A 17,935-nucleotide genomic window follows, 5' to 3' on the forward strand; every position below is an offset into this window, starting at 1 on the left:
GTCTGTGTGTGTAGGGTGCTGACTGTAGGTGTGGGATGCTGTCTGTGTGTAGGGTGCTGACTGTATGTGTAGGGTGCTGACTGTATGTGTGGGATGCTGTCTGTGTGTGTAGGGTGCTGACTGTATGTGTGGGATGCTGTCTGTGTGTGTAGGGTGCTGACTGTATGTGTGGGATGCTGTCTGTGTGTGTAGGGTGCTGACTGTATGTGTGGGATGCTGTCTGTGTGTGTAGGGTGCTGACTGTATGTGTGGGATGCTGTCTGTGTGTGTAGGGTGCTGACTGTATGTGTAGGGTGCTGACTGTATGTGTAGGATGCTGTCTGTGTGTAGGGTGCTGACTGTATGGGACGCTGACTTATGTGTGGGATGCTGACTGTATGTGTAGGGTGCTGACTGTATATGTGGGATGCTGTCTGTGTGTGTAGGGTGCTGACTGTATGTGTGAGATGCTGATAATAATCCCTGTCTTTAATTTTGTCACAGTTTAGTGGAAGAAGAGGAATTATAATAATACTTTGATTGTATGTAGATGTCCAACCCATTCAAGCATTGAGACCCTTGCCACATCTGGGAGTGAAATGCTTATCTAGGGGCAAAGAAGGGATGCTTTTGGAAACGGGTCAAGAGCTTAGATGAGTAGGGGACTTGGAAGATATTCCTGATGTACTGTGTTTGGTTAGTTTCCTGACCAGGAAGAAATGAGTAATGTTATTTATCGGTTGAAGTATGTATGTTAGTCAATCAGTTGTGTCTGACTCTTTGCCACCTCATGGACTGTAGCCTTCCAGGCTCCTCTGTCCATGGGATTCTCCAGGCAAGGATTCTGCAGTGGGTTGCCATTCCCTTCTCCAGGGGATCTTCCCGACCCAGGGATTGAACCCGGGTCTGCTCTACTGAGTCAGGCTCTTTACCATCTGAGCCAAGGTTGAGATGTTTATTGGTAACATCTGTATGTTTCACGTGATTCATGTGAAGGTGAAGGGGGCAGGGGAGATGACAGGATATATAGAATAGGCAAACAAAAAAGAGACGCTTGAAAGAAAAGAGTTGGTTATAAACCAAGAAGTCAAAGTTAGAAATACGGAGGCATGAGACAAAAAGTCAGAAACTGTGATGGGGGTGTAAACCTCAGATTTCAACATCAGCGACAGAGAAGAGAGTCAGCGGCCAAGGAACATCTTAGAGGTTCTCCTAGCTTCAAGGATTGAGAGAACAGCCATGCTGGAGCTCATGTTAGACAGGGAAAGTAGGTGTCTGCCAGGAGCATCCTTCCCAAACCTTCTCAGCCTTTGACTAAGTTTTTCTTACATAGTTATTTCTTAGGCTGTAATCTCTTAGCATATTACATATAAATATTTAAAATTTTGCTTCTTCTAATATGTTTCAAACTTGAAATTGGTTTCATGCTGTGAAAATGGAGGAAAAACATGAATGACCTTTTCAAAACTGAAGATACAGGTTGGGGAGAAGATAAAATGCTTTACTCACGGGGAAGGTTGTGGAAAGAAAGGGAAGAGAGGAAGCAGAGAATGGACAAGCTAGGTAAGCAGAAGATCCTGGTTTTCAATGTGGTGAGCCTGGTGAACTGTAGGAGCCCACCATACTCCTTGTGTCCATTTTTTAGCTTTCTGTCCGTAGGGAACAGTTCTGACTCGTTGAATCTCTTCTTGCAGCTCATGTTTTCTGCATAGACCTATGGTCGTTCCCCGTTGAGACTTCACTGCTCGTTTTCTCAAGTGTCTTCCTCACCCCTAATGCATTGTCCTTCAACATGGATCTGCTACTTTAGCTAAGATATGACCAGCAACGAATAGTAGTAAGGTAGGATTACTGTACTCTTCTTAGTAAATTACTAAATATATATATACATATATACACACACATACATGTGTACACATGTATGTGTGTGTGTATATATGTATATATATATATATTTTTTTCTCTCTCAAACTGAAGCAGTTTTGGCTTGTCTTAATTTCATAGTGTTCTTTATGTTAGATTGTTCTCCTGCCTAGGCAAGCTGCGATCATTTTATATTTGTGTTACTAATTTTTTTGCTTGGCATTTATCCTGAATTCTATTAATATCTGTGATGTAATTACTCTTTTTTTTTCAGCTAACACAATCAGCAGAAGCCCAGTCTGTATCTCTTCCCTGACCTGGGTGCTCATCTGTCCCTTATTTTCAACTCTGTGGCACCAAACTCCATGTATTTTATTTTTCTTCTCATACACTTATTTCTCCTTCTGGTTTTTGTATTTCTACTAATAGCATTAGTAGTCCATTATTTTAACATAGTCCTATATTCATTTACTGTTTTATTTATTCATTTAATGTACAGTAATAGACTTCTGTTTAAGGATCAGAGAATTTCTTGATTCTGGGGATATAATGATGGATAAATTGGATATCCTGTCTTTATAGCTTATATTCTTGAGGTTATTGTTGGTGGTGGTGGTGGTTTAGTCACTAAGTCGTGTCAGACTCTTGTGACCCCATGTGCTGCAGCCCGCCGGGCTCTTCTGTCCATGGGATTCTCCAGGCAAGGATACTGGAATGGGTTGCCAGGCCCTCCTCCAGGGGATCCTCCCAACCCAGGGATCAAACCCAGGTCTCCTGCATTGTAGGCAGATTCTTTGCTGCTGAGACACCAGGGAAGCCCGTATTCTAGAAATTGGGACAGGTAAAAAAAATAAACTGGCAAAATAATTATGAATTGCAGTAAATATTTTTTGAAGGGAAGCAAATGACTTGGAGATATGGTCTCAGGAGCCACTTCAGATAGCAGAGTCACAAAAAGCTCCTCTGAGGAGTTGGTATTGAAGGGGAAACCTGTGTATGAGAAGGAGCTGTTTCCCGGAGGCTGTGTGGGAGGGCGGCGGTGGTGATGGTTTTGGTGGTGGAAGCGTTCTCATTAGAAGGAGTAGAAGGGTGAAGTAAGTCAGACAGAGCGATGCTGTGTGCGCTTGCTTTTTTCTGCGGAATTTTAAAACGCCAGACGCGTAGAAATAGAGTGGAATTGTAGTTGCCAGAGGTTGAGAAGTAGGGGAAATAGGGAGATGCTGGTCAGAGTACAGACTGCTAGTTATAAGATGAGTAAGTTCTGTATTGTTCTGTATGAGTAAGATCTCATGTAGAACATGGTGACTTTAATTAAAAATGTTGTATGCTTGAAAATTTTCAAGAGAGTAGTTTTGAAATATGACCCCCGCTACACAAACACAGCTGTTATTATGTGAAGGTATCTCTGTGTTAACCGGCCTTGTGACAGTCCTCACAGTGTACGCGTGCATCTAATCGTCACAGTGTAGAAGTCACACTTATGTATGTTGGATGCCAATAATATTTCAATAAAGCTGAGTGGAAAAAAAGAAAAAAAAGGAATAGAGGGTACACAAACTTTGGAGGAAAGAGCTTGGTGAATTTGAGGAACAGAAAAAACTTCAGTGTGGCTGACATAGTGGGAGAGACCAAGATAGGTAGGAAGAGGTTACAGAAATATTCAGAGTTTTGAAGGGTTTGGCATGTCGTTCGTTGTGTCCTTAAACGAAATCATCATTCTAGCTACTATGTGAGGAATGGACTGAGTGGGCTGAAGGTAAAAGCTGACAATTTTAGGAGCTAAGGTGAGAGAGCGTGGTGCCCTGATAAGATGCTGGCAACAAGAGGGAGATGGATGAATTTGAGATTCCTTTAAAAAAAAAATCTATGGGTATTTTTGGTGTGGAAAGAGACAACACACTCAAGGATGATTTTTGGGTTTTGAGCAACTGTGTGGATGCTAGCATCAGGTACAGAATCTTTTTAGTTTATTATCTTTCCCGTTACCTCAAGGATTGGTTGTTTTTCCAAAAGGGAAAGTAATTATAATGTTACAAATAGCATTAGTGCTGGAAATAAAAGCATCTGACAAATTTGTTACATGTACTAGTTAATACTCTGTTTTGCTTTATTTGTGGCTCACATTGACAGTTTTTAATTCAGTAGAAATTGAATAGATATTAAAGTAGATCGTTCGAATTTTGTGTTACTTATTTTATAAGTTAATTAGTCATATCTATCTTTTTTTTTTTTTTGCTGAAGAAGTTTTACAATATTTTCAAAAGAGAGGAGTTAATACTTATTGTCTGTGTTCTATGTGCCAGGCATTTGGCTAGCTGTTTTAAATGTTTTTTTTGACAGTCCTGTGTCTTCATATCTGGTTATCTTTTGAATTTTAGACCTGAGAAGAAGTAGTGGAGTGATGGGGCTTTTAGCTGGAAGGTTACCTTAGAGGTCATCCACTTCCTCCCCTTCTAGCTTAGCTGAGACCTACGGCGGGCCCCTGAGCTGCCCAGGATCACCGCGCCGGGTTTACCGTTGGCGGATACTAGCGCTGCCTTTACCTCTGGCGCGTGTGTTCAGCCGGCAGCCCCGCGTGCTGTCAGCCCCTCAGGATTTCATTCTGAAAGTGCTCAGTGCTGCGGAGGAAAGTGACCGTGCAGGGCGGTGAGCACCCACACTGCATTCATCTGCGTCTGCTCACCCCAGCATGCTGCTACATGTTCTCTCTTTATGCATTTATATATTCTAAAAACCACTTGAAAATATATTACATATATCTCTTACATTATATTACAGTATATAAAATTAAGCATGTATTTCCTAAGAATATGGATAATTTTTTGCATGATTGTGATGTCAGTATTTAAGAAAATTAACATTAGTTTAAGAATATGTCTAATGTAATGTTTCATATACGTATATCCCGAGTTGTCCCTGAACATTTTTTTTTTTTTAGTTTTTTGGATTCAAGATTCAATTGGGTTTCATACATTGCATTTGAGTCTTAAATCTTTATTCTCTTAATCTTGAACAGTCCCCACCTTTTTTGTTTTTCATGATTTATCTATATTTTCTTTTATAATATGTAGTTTATGTATGTTTAATACCTTTCTTGAGACTTCCCTGGTTTCATGGAACATTATTCATTCAAAGTTTATTTGCAATTTACTTTTTCCTTTCAGTTCTCTAAAGTTGCTGGAGATAAAATTGTTTATTCTGAGTTTTTATTTTTTTAATCATTCCAGCTTTAAATACACATTTGCTGAAGTTTTTACATTTGGTTGCATTAAGTTAAAGATAAAAAAAAAAAAGAGCTAGGAGATTTATGCTGTATTCAACCCACAGGTGTACGTGTGTGTGTGCTAAGTAGCTTCAGTCGTGTCTGACTCATGGTGGCCCCATTGACTGTAGCTCGGCAGTCTCTTTTGTCTGTGTGATTTCCCAGACAAGAATACTGGAGTGGGTTGCCATGCCCTCCTCCAGGGGATCTTCTGGACCCAGGGATCAAACCTGTGTCTCTTACATCTCCTGCATTGGCAGGTAGGCACCAGCTGGCAATTAGAGTTTGCTTAAAACAACAGAAATCTGCAGGAATTACTCCCCCATCCACCATGGCCCACTCCCAGCTCATAACCAGTTGTTTTTCCTTAGGAAGGTGTATGTAATTGCTGTGGGCATTATAAGGCTGTAGCAGCCTATGTTTTCATCTTTGAAAAATGCACAGTTTCAAGGGGGAAGTAGACTGAAATGCTGGTGACACATAAGCAAGTGCGTAGAGGCCAGCACAGCTAAGCACGAGAAGAGACCTCGGTACCTGCTCCCTCTGGTGCTTGCGTAGGACTGGCCTGCAGTCGCTGTTGTCTTCCTTCCTTCCTTGCTGGCTTTTGCGTTTCACAGATTTGGTTGGTTTTCTTTAAGCTTTACACGGCATTTAGGAACAAGTGGAGATTTGCGGGGAGAAAGTAGGAGGTAAGATTTTAGCAATATTTTCCAGGTGGGGAGAGTCATATTTTGGTTGGAGGAAAGGAAGAAAGTGGCAATGAGGAAAGCACTGCTCTGAATGTCCTGGGGCTGTCTGTGAAGGCTTTTCCTTCCTTTTACTTCAGCCAGGACTCTGTTGTGCGTCTGTGTTTTTATTGCACTTGGTACAGGGATTCCTTAGAGCAGTCACTGTTTGATGTTAGAGCTCTTCCTTTCTTCTTGTAAACTTCCCGAGGCTGTGGCCAGAATTTTTCTTATCTCCGTGCTCAGGACCTCACTCAGCGTCTGGCGTATTGTAGGTTTTTTAGAAGTACTTATTGGATGAATAAATGAATGGATGAAAGTCTTTCATTGAGACCCTGAGCAAAAAGACAGATACCTTCCCTAGGCAACCACGGTAATGATTCGACCTGCAGTTTAGACCAGTGTATTGTTGAGGTGTTGAAATTAGAGCTAGAATTGGTTCAGATAAAACCTGAAAAAAATAAGGGACCAGAGAAGGGTGAGACTTTTGGTTCAAGAGTCTGGGATATGGAACAGGGATTAAATTGTTCAGTGGAAACCAGAAACGTTCTGTGAGAGAAATTATTTTTTATTTCTCCCTACATTGTAACTCTCTTTGAAAGGAAAAAAAAAATTGGCCTTAATTTGAAAATTGAACTCTTTTATAATAATTGATCATATAGGAAGAGTTAAAAGTCAAGAGGTACCTAGATAACTAGTCAAGGCTATGGTTTTTCCAGTAATCATGTATGGATGTGAGAGTTGGACCATAAAGAAAGCTGAGTGCCGAAGAATTGATGCTTTTGAACTGTGGTGTTGGAGAAGACTCTTGAGAGTCCCCTGGACTGCAAGGAGATCCAGCCAGTCCATCCTAAAGCAAATCAGTCCTGGATATTCACTGGAAGGACTGATGCTGAAGCTGAAACTCCAATACTTTGGCCACCTGATGAGAAGAACTGACATTTGAAAAGACCCTGATGCTGGGAAAGATTGAGGGCAGGAGGAGAAGGGGACGACAGAGGATGAGATGGTTGGATGGCATCACCAACTCAATGGACATGGGTGTGAGTGAACTCTGGGAGTTGGTGATGGACAAGGAGGCCTGGCGTGCTGCGGTCCATGGGGTCACAAAGAGTCGGACACGACTGAGCGACTGAACTGAACTGAACCTAGATAACTTATATTTTCATAAGTTGGGACATACTGATTTGTATGCCGTGGGGCCATACTTGATCCTTTTAACCTTTTGTTCCCGTTTTCCTTCAGAGTAGCCGTGGTTCACACACGTGGTCTCCACTTTCCCACCTGCTGTCTTTGCTTGTGTTCAGACTTGTGTTTAGAAAGGAGCCCTCTTCCATCACCTGCTCTTCCATGTTCTTTGTGTAGCTTTGTCTCTCATGATTTCTTAGCAATGACTGCTTCTTAATATCTCTCCAAAGCCTTGCATATTAAATACATCTCTTCTGATCTTCACAACAACCCTGCAAACTTAGTATTACTGTCCCTATTTTAAAGATAAGATCTTTTAGGAGGTTAATTAAAATGCACAGTTACTCAGCTATGACGTGTTAAGTTAGGATTTCAACCCAGGAGTGTTTCCAAAGCCGCCTCCTACGCACACCTTTGCAGAGAGACGTGCGTGTACTTGCGCTCCTTTCATGACTATTCCTTAAGGCTTGCCAGGGATTTTCTTTTTTTAAATTAACGATAGTTTTTCTAGCTTTAATGAGATATAATTGATATGCAGCATTGTATGAGTTTAAGGTGTACAGCATGACACACCTATGATTGTGAAATGATGTTTTTTTTTGAGTGCTCTGCTCAGCTGTACCTCAGGTACTTTGTACCTCAGGCTTTCATATTCTGTGAAGGCTTCCCTGATGGTCTCTGGATGTATCCCCACTGAGCTTATAACCGACCTGTGTTTATGAACCGGTTTAATCCTGTATGGCATTTGTTTGTTTCCCTGTTTGTTACGCCTAGTAGGTGGTGAGCTTCTTGAGACTAGGGGCTGTAATTTTATGCATTTTGGTATTCCCGGCACTGAGGAATATGCTGGCAAATAGGTTCAGCTCTTTTTCAACCCCTTGGACTGTAGCCCTCCAGCCTCCTCTGTCCATGGGATTTTCCAGGCAAGAATACTGGCATGGGTTTCCATTTCCTTCTCCAGGGGATCTTCCCAACCCAGGGATTGAACCTGCATCCTGCCTGGAGGGTGGATTCTTTACCACAGAGCTAGGCTTCCTTGCATTTGTTCTTAATACATCGTAACTTGTTTGAAGGCCAGTAATCCAGGATTTTATTTATCTTTGCATCCCTAACAGTATCACTCCCATGATTACTCAATAAATACTTGTTGGTTTAGCTTAAAACACACAAAAAAATCTGTTAATAATCCTGCTCTGCCCAAATAATTTTAAATATCAGTATTTCAAATACATTTTTAAAATGAAAAAAAAAAAGTTAATTTCAAAGCGAACATTTTGTTCATTTGTTTATAACCTCACACAGAATTTATTCAGTTCAGTTCAGTTGCTCAGTCGTGTCCGACTCTTTGAGATTCCATGAATCGTAGGACACCAGGCCTCCCTGTCCATCACCAACTCCCAGAGTTTACCCAAACTCATGTCCATCGAGTCAGTGATGCCGTCCAACCATCTCATCCTTTGTCGTCCCCTTCTCTTCCTGCCCCCTATCCCTCCCAGCATCAGAGTCTTTTCCAGTGAGTCAACTTTTCCCATGAGGTGGCCAAAGTACTGGAGTTTCAGCTTTAGCATCATTCCTTCCAAAGAACACCCAGGACCGGTCTCCTTTAGAATGGACTGGTTGGATCTCCTTGCAGTCCAAGGGACTCTCAAGAGTCTTCTCCAACACCACAGTTCAAAAGCATCAATTCTTCGGCGCTCAGCTTTCTTCACAGTCCAGCTCTCACATCCATACATGACCACTGGAAAAACCATAGCCTTGACTAGACAGACCTTTGTTGGCAAAGTAATGTCTCTGCTTTTGAATATGCTATCTAGGTTGGTCATAACTTTCCTTCCAAAGAGTAGGCGTCTTTTAATTTCATGGCTGCAGTCACCATCTGCAGTGATTTTGGAGCCCAGAAAAATAAAGTCTGACACTGTTCCCACTGTTTCCCCATCTATTTCCCATGAAGTGATGGGACCTGATGCCATGATCTTCGTTTTCTGAATATTGAGCTTTAAGCCAACTTTTTCACTTTCCTCTTTCGTTTTCATCAAGAGGCTCTTTTGTTCCTCTTCACTTTCTGCCATAAGGGTGGCGTCATCTGCATATCTGAGGTTATTGATATTTCTCCCGGCAATCTTGATTCTAGCTTGTGCTGCTTCCAGCCCAGCGTTTCTCATGATGTACTCTGCATATAAGTTAAATAAGCATGGTGACAATGTACAGCCTTGACGTACTCCTTTTCCTACTTGGAACCAGTCTGTTGTTCCATGTCCAGTTCTAACTGTTGCTTCCTGACCTGCATATAGGTTTCTCAAGAGGCAGGTCAGGTGGTCTGGTATTCCCATCTCTTACAGAATTTTCCACAGTTTATTGTGATCTACACAGTCAAAGGCTTTGGCATAATCAATAAACAGAAATTTATTCAGTATTCTCTCTCAATGAAACATCCTTGTCTGTTAACGCTGTTCCAGCAGGCGGTCTGCTAATCTCCTGCAGTTTCAGTTGGATGCACTGACATGTGTACAGTACGGTGTGTAAAATAGATGGCTAGTGGAAAGCTGCTGTGTAACACGGGGAGCTCAGCGCCTGCTCTGTGGTGACCTAAGGGTTGGGTGGAGTGGGAGGAGGCTCAGAGGGAGGGGCTGTACATAGCTGATTCACCTTGTACAGCAAAAACTAACAACATTGTAAAGCAGTTATACTGCAATTAAAAAACCAGGAAACAATTAAATTTTATTTTATTTTTATTTTTTTAATTAATTTTATTTTATTTTTAAACTTGACATAATTGTATTAGTTTTGCCAAATATCAAAATGAATCCATCACAGGTATACAAGTTTAAAAGCCAGCAAGAAAAAAGCACCGTTTATTTTGAATTAATCTAAAGCGACACTTTGAAATAAGGAAAGTGTGGGAGAAGTTTTAGGATCCATATCTGAAAGGCAGTCAAGGTCAGTATATATTAACTGGTAATGAATGATGTTGTCTTTGTAGTTAAACTCTGGTGATCATTCATTTCTGCCTGCTTAACTGCTTCTGAAGAAGCACCCTGTTCTGAATTCACGTGAGGTCAGCTTTTGGTTTGTGACTGTGGTTCTTACTTGCACACTCGGTGGCTTTTTGTGACTTTTTTTCTGTCTTACTGCAAGCAGCTTAAAATTCTGCTCAGATAGTCTGACTTCTGTCAGTATTGAAGCATATGAAAGGTAAGAAATACCGTTAAGTAATTATTTTTGTTCTTTGGTTAATGGTTTTATAGTCTTTATCAATGAGCAAACATATTCTGATAAAGTAACTTGAACCATAAACTGATTTGATGGGTTTTATTAATTAAGGATTATAGATTCAAACTCTGTTAAATTTCTTCTAGCTTGTGAACATCTGTCTTGGGTGAAGAATGAAAGGCTTCCTGATTCTTTACACAGCTTTTATTCACTTATCTTTTGATTTTTCTAAATAAGCATATCTTCCATGGTATATTTGATTTTTTTTCAGTGTTAAGAAAGGAAATATTTAAGGAAATATTTTTGACTACAGTATACCATCTGTGTTAAAATAAATTCCCCTTACTTCAAAGGAAGTATTAAATACAGATTAAAATTTCCTTATGCTATATAAAAACATTATTTTCATCTATGTATTTAGAGGATGTTAAAAAAAAACATTGCCAGTTGTGAATCCAAAAGTTGAAAATCAGGAGGCATTTTAGATACTTACACACATCCTTATAAAATATGCCATTGGAATTCCATTGTCCTCCCAAAGAAACTAGGTATTTCATAGTTTGCTGTTTAATAATGTCAGTTTTTGTCTAAGCAGTATATATTTATAGATGTATTTTATACAGAATGAGATTCTAATTTTTGAAAATATGGCAACTTTTAATGGTTCTTTTAAAGTCTTTAATCACTATTTATGGTGAATTGAAAATTCGAGATAACTTACTCTATCCTAAATACCAAACTGAATACCATTAAATAAGAAAGATTTAAATAAGTCTAAAAGTCAGTAGTTTTTTAGGATTTTTATTAGTTTTACCTTTTAAAAAGATGGTATTTTAAAATGAACATCTTTGCTAATAACATGCATGTCCTTTTGTATATTACTCTATTTCTGCCTGACTTGTAGTTGGTGGTGGTGTAGTTGCTAAGTCGTGTCCAACTCTTGTGACACCCTGCCTGCAGCCCACCAGGCTCCTCTGTCCATGGGATTCTCCAGGCATGAATACTGGAGTGGGTTGCCATTTCCTTCTTCATGGGATCTTCCCAACTCAGGTATCAAACTTGAGTCTTCTGCTTTGCAGGTAGATTCTTTCATGACTTAACTACCAGGGAAGCCCCGATTTGTGCTTAGTATCCACTAAATTATAGGAATTTTTGTTTTAAAATCTCATTTATAAATCTTTTTAAAAAATGAATTCGCTCTTGCAATTATTTGATAAATTGAATGCCTATTGCATATGAGTAGTAATATTAGCCCCCGTGATAGAAAGATGAAAATATGTAATATTCTTATTTTCATGTAGATCATAGTATGATGGGAGAGATACACCTGAATAAATAATTATACTGTGAGAAGTGTTATATTAATCACATGTGCATACATGATCCCTGAGAGCTGAGAAAAGAGGAACACCTAAATTGTCCTGGGTAGTGATGGTTGTAAGGATGGTCAGAGAAGGTTTCATAGAGAAAAATGGCTTTACAATTTAGTTGTTGGTAATTCTCCAGGTGGACAAGGGACAAAAACATTTAGACTGAAGGAAGAACATCTCCAAAGGCAGAGAGGTATGATTGTGAGACACTCAGAGACCATAGGTAGTAAGTTGTGGTGCTGCTTTTGAGGGTGGAAGGCGATCTGAGACCATCTTGGATTACCAGGCAAAGGGATTTGAATTCTAACCTATAGTATAGATCAGGGTTGTAAACGTAATACTTAGTATTACAAGTAATGATAGAATTAATATCTAGAATCATTGAGTATCCTAAAGAATTAAGAGGGCTAAGTGTGGATTGTAGGGCATGTGGAGATGTGTGTATAAGGCAGGGGAGACGCAACCAGTTAGTTCATGTACCAGATTTTTATTGTGTACTATGCAAGGCATTGGCACCCCACTCCAGCACTCTTGCCTGGAAAATCCCATGGACGGAGGAGCCTGGTAGGCTGCAGTCCACAGGGCCGCTAAGAGTCGGACACGACTGAGCGACTTCCCTTTCACTTTTCCCTTTCATGCATTGGAGAAGGAAATGGCAACCCACTCCTGTGTTCTTGCCTGGAGAATCCCAGGGACGAGGGAGCCTGGTGGGCTGCTGTCTATGGGTCACACAGAGTTGGACACGACTGAAGTGACTTAGCAGCAGTAGCATGCAAGGCACAGTTTCAAGCACTGAAGAGCTTAGTGAGGGAAGAGAGCAGAGTTATTCCTTGCCCAGTCGGAACTTAGATTACAAAGAAGTCTGTATTATACCCCCACCTGCGCTGTGTCTTTCTTCGTAATTTTTGTCTGCAACATGACTGTATAATTTCCTTATATTTTTCTTTTTTCGCCTTCTTTGTGGTTGACATAGGCATCTCTGCCCTATGACTTGTGGAAGAAAGTACCTAAGTTTGTGACATGCTCTCCACGTTATTATTCTTCCCCCAACCGATAGTTTGAGGTCCGGCATTACTTTTTTAAAAACTTTGAAGGTAATTGTAGATTAATATGCAATCATATGAAATAATAATCCTTTTATATTTGGTCCCATTTCCCCTCTTAGTAAAATTTAGTAAAACTATGACAACCAGCGTATTAACATTGACATAATCCACTGACCTTATTCATATATTTCTCCAGTTGTAATTGCACTCCTTTGCTGTGTGTCTGTTAAGCTCTATAGTGTTTTATTACCAGTCTAGATTGACCTATCCGGCAGTACCACCAAGATACTGAACAGTTCCAGCACTACTTCTGGTATCCTTGGTATTCTCCTTCTATAACCACGCTTACTCTAAACCCTAAACCATGGCATAAACTCTAAACCCCTAATCTGTTGTTTTCCAAAGATTTTTTACTTCAAGAATGTTATATAAATGGAATCATAGAGTATATAACTGTCGGGTTGACTTTTTTGTTCACCAGGATTCCTAGAGATTCATCCAAGTTGCTGTCTGTGTCAAGAGATTGCTCTCCTTTAACGTGGGTAGTATTCCACTGTATGCATTCACCAGTTGAAGGGTCTCTGTGCCGATTCCAGCTTTTGGCTTTTCCAGATGGAGCTGCTGTGAACACTTGGGTACAGGTTTTTTGTGGATGTGTTTTCATTTCTATGCATAAATGCCCAAGAGTGCAATGGCTGGGTCATACGGTGTTGAATTAAAGTTTGATCAGAAACTGGAGTGGCTGTACCACTTCTTGTCTGCTGACCAGTAGCAAATCAGCGACCCAGTTTTTCCATATCCGTACAGGCATTTGGTCTTGCCATGTTTTATTTAGCCATTCTGATAGGTGTGAAGTGTATCCCACTGTGGTTTGACTGCGTTTCCCCAGGGGCTGGCTTATGTTGAACACCCTTTCATGTGTTCATTTGCCATTTTTATACCCTCTTCTGTGAAATGTCTGTCATCTTCTCATTTTGTGGTTGGATTGTTGTTTTTAAATGTTGAATTTTGAGAGAGATTATGAATTCTAGGTACTAGTTCTCTGTCAGATACGTGGTTTGCACAATTTTCTCCCAGTCTATGGCTTGTCTTTTTCTCATCTTCACATGTACTTTCACAGGGCAACCTTTTTACTTTTGATGAGCCCAGTTTATCAATTTTTTCCTTTTTTGGATTGTGTGTTTTGTTTGAAGTCTAAGAACTCTGCCTAGGTTAAGATCCTGAAGATTTTGCTTCTGTTTTCTTTTTTCTGAAAGTTTTGCAGTTTTATGTTTAAGTTTATGATTCTTTTGAATTAATTTTTGTGTATGGTGTTAGGTCAGGGTTCATTTTGTTCCCTTTTATTTAGCCTATAGTTACCTAGTTGCTTCAGTGTCATTATTAAAAGGCTTGTTTTCTTTTGCTGACTTGCTTCTGCACCTTTGTCTAAGAACAGTTGAACATGTTTGTGTGGGTCGGTTTGTGGGTTCTCTCCTCTCTCCTCTTGATCTGTTGTCTGTCCTCTACTGATAAAACACTGTCTTGATTTCTGACTTGTGAAGAATCACATATTTTTCTGAATACTCTTTCAGCCCTACTGCCTCCTCTTCTTTTGGAACTCAAGATGATACAAATGTTGGGTCATTTTTTTAAGACTTTAGAATACTATTTATTTTTTGGCTGCATGGCATATGGGATCTTATTCTCCCACCAGAAATTGAACCCTCAGCCCCTATGGTGGAAGTGTGGAGTCTTAGCCACGTCAATGCCAGGGAAGGTCCCCAAATGTTGGGTCTTTGTTATTGTACCACAGGTCCCCAAGGCTTTATTATTATTCTTATTTTCTGTTTGTTTTCTCTTTCTGTTTGGATTGATTGAATTCTATTCCTGTATTCTTACATTCACTGTATCCTCTGTTGTCTACTCCTGAGCCCATCTAGTGAGGTTTTTTATTCCCATTATTGCATTTTTAGTTTCTATAATGTCCATATATTGAAAAAATTTCTTCTATTTTTTTGCTTAGATTTCCTATTTTTACAGTTGTTTTAAGGGAATTTATAACTATTGTTTTGCATTTGTTTTAAGAGAATTTATAACTGATTGTGGAAGAGTTTCTTATGGTGTTGGATTTAAAAATCCTCTTCTGATAATTCTGACATCTGATTCATCTTGATGTTGGTATTAGTTGTTTATCTTGTTTCAACTGTAATTTTTTTTTCTTGGTTCTTGATATGACACGTGAGTTTCAACTGAAGCCTCAATGTTTTGTCTGTTAGGTTAGGAGACTCTGGGGCCTATTTCAATCTTTTATTTTTACAGGCAGTCCATCGGTGTTTAGATTTAGCGTGCAGTCATTGGCCTGTTCTCGTGGGCTGTGGTTCCAGCGACAGCTCGTTTTCAGGGTCTTCATGCTGTTACTTCTGTTTGCTTGATCTGGTGTCACGAGGGCTCCCGCTGGTCCTTGCTGGTGCTGCTTGAGGGAGTAGAGGATGTTCTTCTTGGGCTGAGCTGCTGGCTGTTGGTTGGTTAGGGAAGGAGTGAGATCAGGTTTCCTCCCTGTGCCCCTTGCTGCCCTGCCACCTCTGGGCAGGAGAGGAGCACCCTAGCCTCGCAGGGAGCAGGGGCTTCCTGGACGGGACCTCCTACTGCAGCTCAGCCCTCTGGCCAGTTCCCTGCACCAGCTCCGGAGTTTCTGGGGGCAGGAGAACCTGGGGCCTGTGGGGCAGAGAGGACTGCTGTGGGCTCTTGCTGTGGCTGGGTCCCCATCACTGGTTCTTCCTGCCGTGTTCCCTTTCTCTTGGCCGAAAGGGGGATTCTTGGGCCCTGATGGGAAGGAGACTGTCTCTCTTGGCTGTTCATTTTTGAGGAGGCTCGCCGTGTGTCTGTCTTGCTGGTGCTGGCTGGCCCCATGTTGCCAGAGGGACCCCCGTAGCATCCCCGGGGAGCTGGCCTTCACTGACGGCCTTTTGTTCCCAGAAGAGCAGGTGGGCAGCCAGGGACAGACCACCTTCTCCTGTTGGGTGAGGGAGCCCAGGATACCCTGCCTCTGCCTCTGTCGTTCTCCCAGGCCTGGGGCCAAAGGACTCTACCTCCTTTCCCCCGACTTTTCAGGTTCTTCTTTGGTTGTCCCTTTTGCTATTCCCAGTGTTGACAGCTGTGTTCGGTGGGGCGGACCTGGGAAAGATGGCCTCTGCCACGTTACCTGGATCAGAAGCCAGGCTTTCCTTTTGCGTGCTCAGTCGCTCAGTTGTGTTCAGCTCTTTGCAGCCCGTGGTCTGTAGCGCACTATACTCCTCTGTCCATGAGATGAAAAGGTCTTACTTTTGACTTTGGCTTATTTGTGATATAAGCCTGGTGATCGAGGGCTGGGGTGGTATGGGCTGGGACTGAGTTTGGCCTTGTCTGGAGCCCTGAGAGACTCTCTGTCTCCTGAGAGTCCACTAACCATCCTGCGCTCCTGGGTTTCACCTCATCCACCAGTTCTTCACAGGGCCCTGGAAAATGGCAAGGCAAGGCTGCCCTCGCATTTTTTCTGAGGTCCTGTCTTGGTCCAGAGAAGCTTGCTTCTTTGTTCTCTTGATTTTTCCCTTGGTGGGCCTATTTGGTCTCTGCGGCCTCTTTTCATGTTGGGGTATCCAGTGTGACTCCTCAGGATTTCTTCTAGAAGTTGGGTAGTTTTGGGGCACATTTGCATGCTGCCTAGAGTGCCAGGACTTTCCCTTTTTTTCCCTTTGAAACTGTGTAGTGAAGCTTGTGGCGTGAAGTTGTACTCCTTTACTTGCTGATGGTGTGTTTAAATTTTTGTTTTTTTCCTTAACGATCTTTTGTTCTTTTTGTTTGTTATTGGCGGTAGGAGCTTCTGAAGTACTTCTTTTACTATGATGGCTTTACCTGAAAATTCTAATAATGACTTTCTGTAGTTTTCGTATCTCTCTCTGACATTTGACATTGCTAACAACTTCTTTTTTTAAATCTCAGTGTCTGTAACTGTCAAACCTCTTTTATTCTTCTTCCTACCTAATTTCTACCCTTTGGCTTTTTTCCTCCAGTTCCTCCACTGACAGATTCTCATGGGCTTTGTCCTTAATGATCTGCTTTTCTGTCAACATTCAGTCTTAGTTTGATCACTTTTAAGCACTTGACTCTCAGATTTGTATCTTCTAGCCTTGATGCTTTACCTAAGCATTTATTTCCTGCTGAAATGAAGGTATTTTCTTTAAAGTAGCTCCATATTGTCATTCTTCCATTTCTTTTGATATTATCTTCATTTCTTATAAAAGTCTTAAACTTGTCCTGTATCATCTGTCTCTTCCTTAAATCCATTTATCAGGTCAAGCCTGGTACCTTTTTACCTCTCACTGACATTGTCAATGATAGATCCTCATTTCTCAAGCTGTATAGCTATAATGACTTATTAATTTTCCTTCTTATGTCTTTTTTTATATTTTTGCTCTCATCAACCTATTTTATACCTAGCTTCCATATTAAAATCTATATTTCTCTCTTTTAATTAACTGTAACATACATATAGAAAAGTACACAAATCACGGATGCTGAGCTTTAGGAAATTTTTCAAACCGAACACACTTGTATAACTAGCACCAGCAAGGTAATCATTTAATACTCACGTTCATGACTTTGTCGTTTGGCCTTAACACCAGTGACTAAGGGGTTGGAGCCTTATTACTCTCCTTAACTTTAGAAGAGCAAGAGATCAATCGGCATGCCACTGTTTGCAACATTCAGCTCGATTTTGGAGACATTTCTTTCTTACTTTACCCCTTATTCACTTATTTTCTCTATATTGCTTCCTGAAATACATTTCCTTTTTGATCTTTTATAATCTAAATCATGATTATTCAAATCTTAGCTCATATCTTGCCATTTCTAGGAAACTTTCCTGGGTTACTCCAGCTTTCATTAGTTTTTTTCTCTTTCTCATCAAACCTTTTTGGGTTGTTGTTCAGTCGCTCAGTTGTGTCCTGCTCTTTGCCACCCCATGGCTGCAGCACACCAGGCCTCCCTGTCCTCTACTGTCTCCCGCATTAAGCTCAAACCCATGTCCATCGAGTCGGTGACGCCACCCAACCATCTCATCCTCTGTCATCCCCCTCTCCTCCCGCCTTCAATCTTTCCCAGCATCAGGGTCTTTTCAAATTAGTCAGTTCTTCGCATCAGGTGGCCAAAGTATTGGAGTTTCAGCTTCGGCATCAGTCCTTGCAATGACTATTCAGGGTTGATTTCCTTTAGGATGGACTGGTTGGATCTCCTTGCAGTCAAAGGGACTCTCAAGAGTCTTCTCCAACACCACAG

The 17,935-nt window shown here is 41.0% G+C and overlaps 1 protein-coding gene across 4 annotated transcripts in view; it reads left to right on the forward strand.

Moving 5' to 3' along the window:
- FER (FER tyrosine kinase) overlaps positions 1-17,935 on the forward strand; it is a 456,972-nt gene that overhangs the window by 16,955 nt on the left and 422,082 nt on the right. The window contains exon 2 of one of the 4 annotated variants that reach the window (XM_070794111.1): positions 1,674-1,821. The exons of the other annotated variants lie outside the window; for them this stretch is intronic. The gene's annotated coding sequence lies outside the window, so the exon portion shown is untranslated. The remainder of the gene's footprint in view (positions 1-1,673; positions 1,822-17,935) is intronic. 4 annotated transcript variants of the gene reach the window in all.

The sequence above is a fragment of the Bos indicus genome, chromosome 7, assembly GCF_029378745.1.
Source record: "Bos indicus isolate NIAB-ARS_2022 breed Sahiwal x Tharparkar chromosome 7, NIAB-ARS_B.indTharparkar_mat_pri_1.0, whole genome shotgun sequence".
NCBI classification, from domain to species: domain Eukaryota; kingdom Metazoa; phylum Chordata; class Mammalia; order Artiodactyla; family Bovidae; genus Bos; species Bos indicus.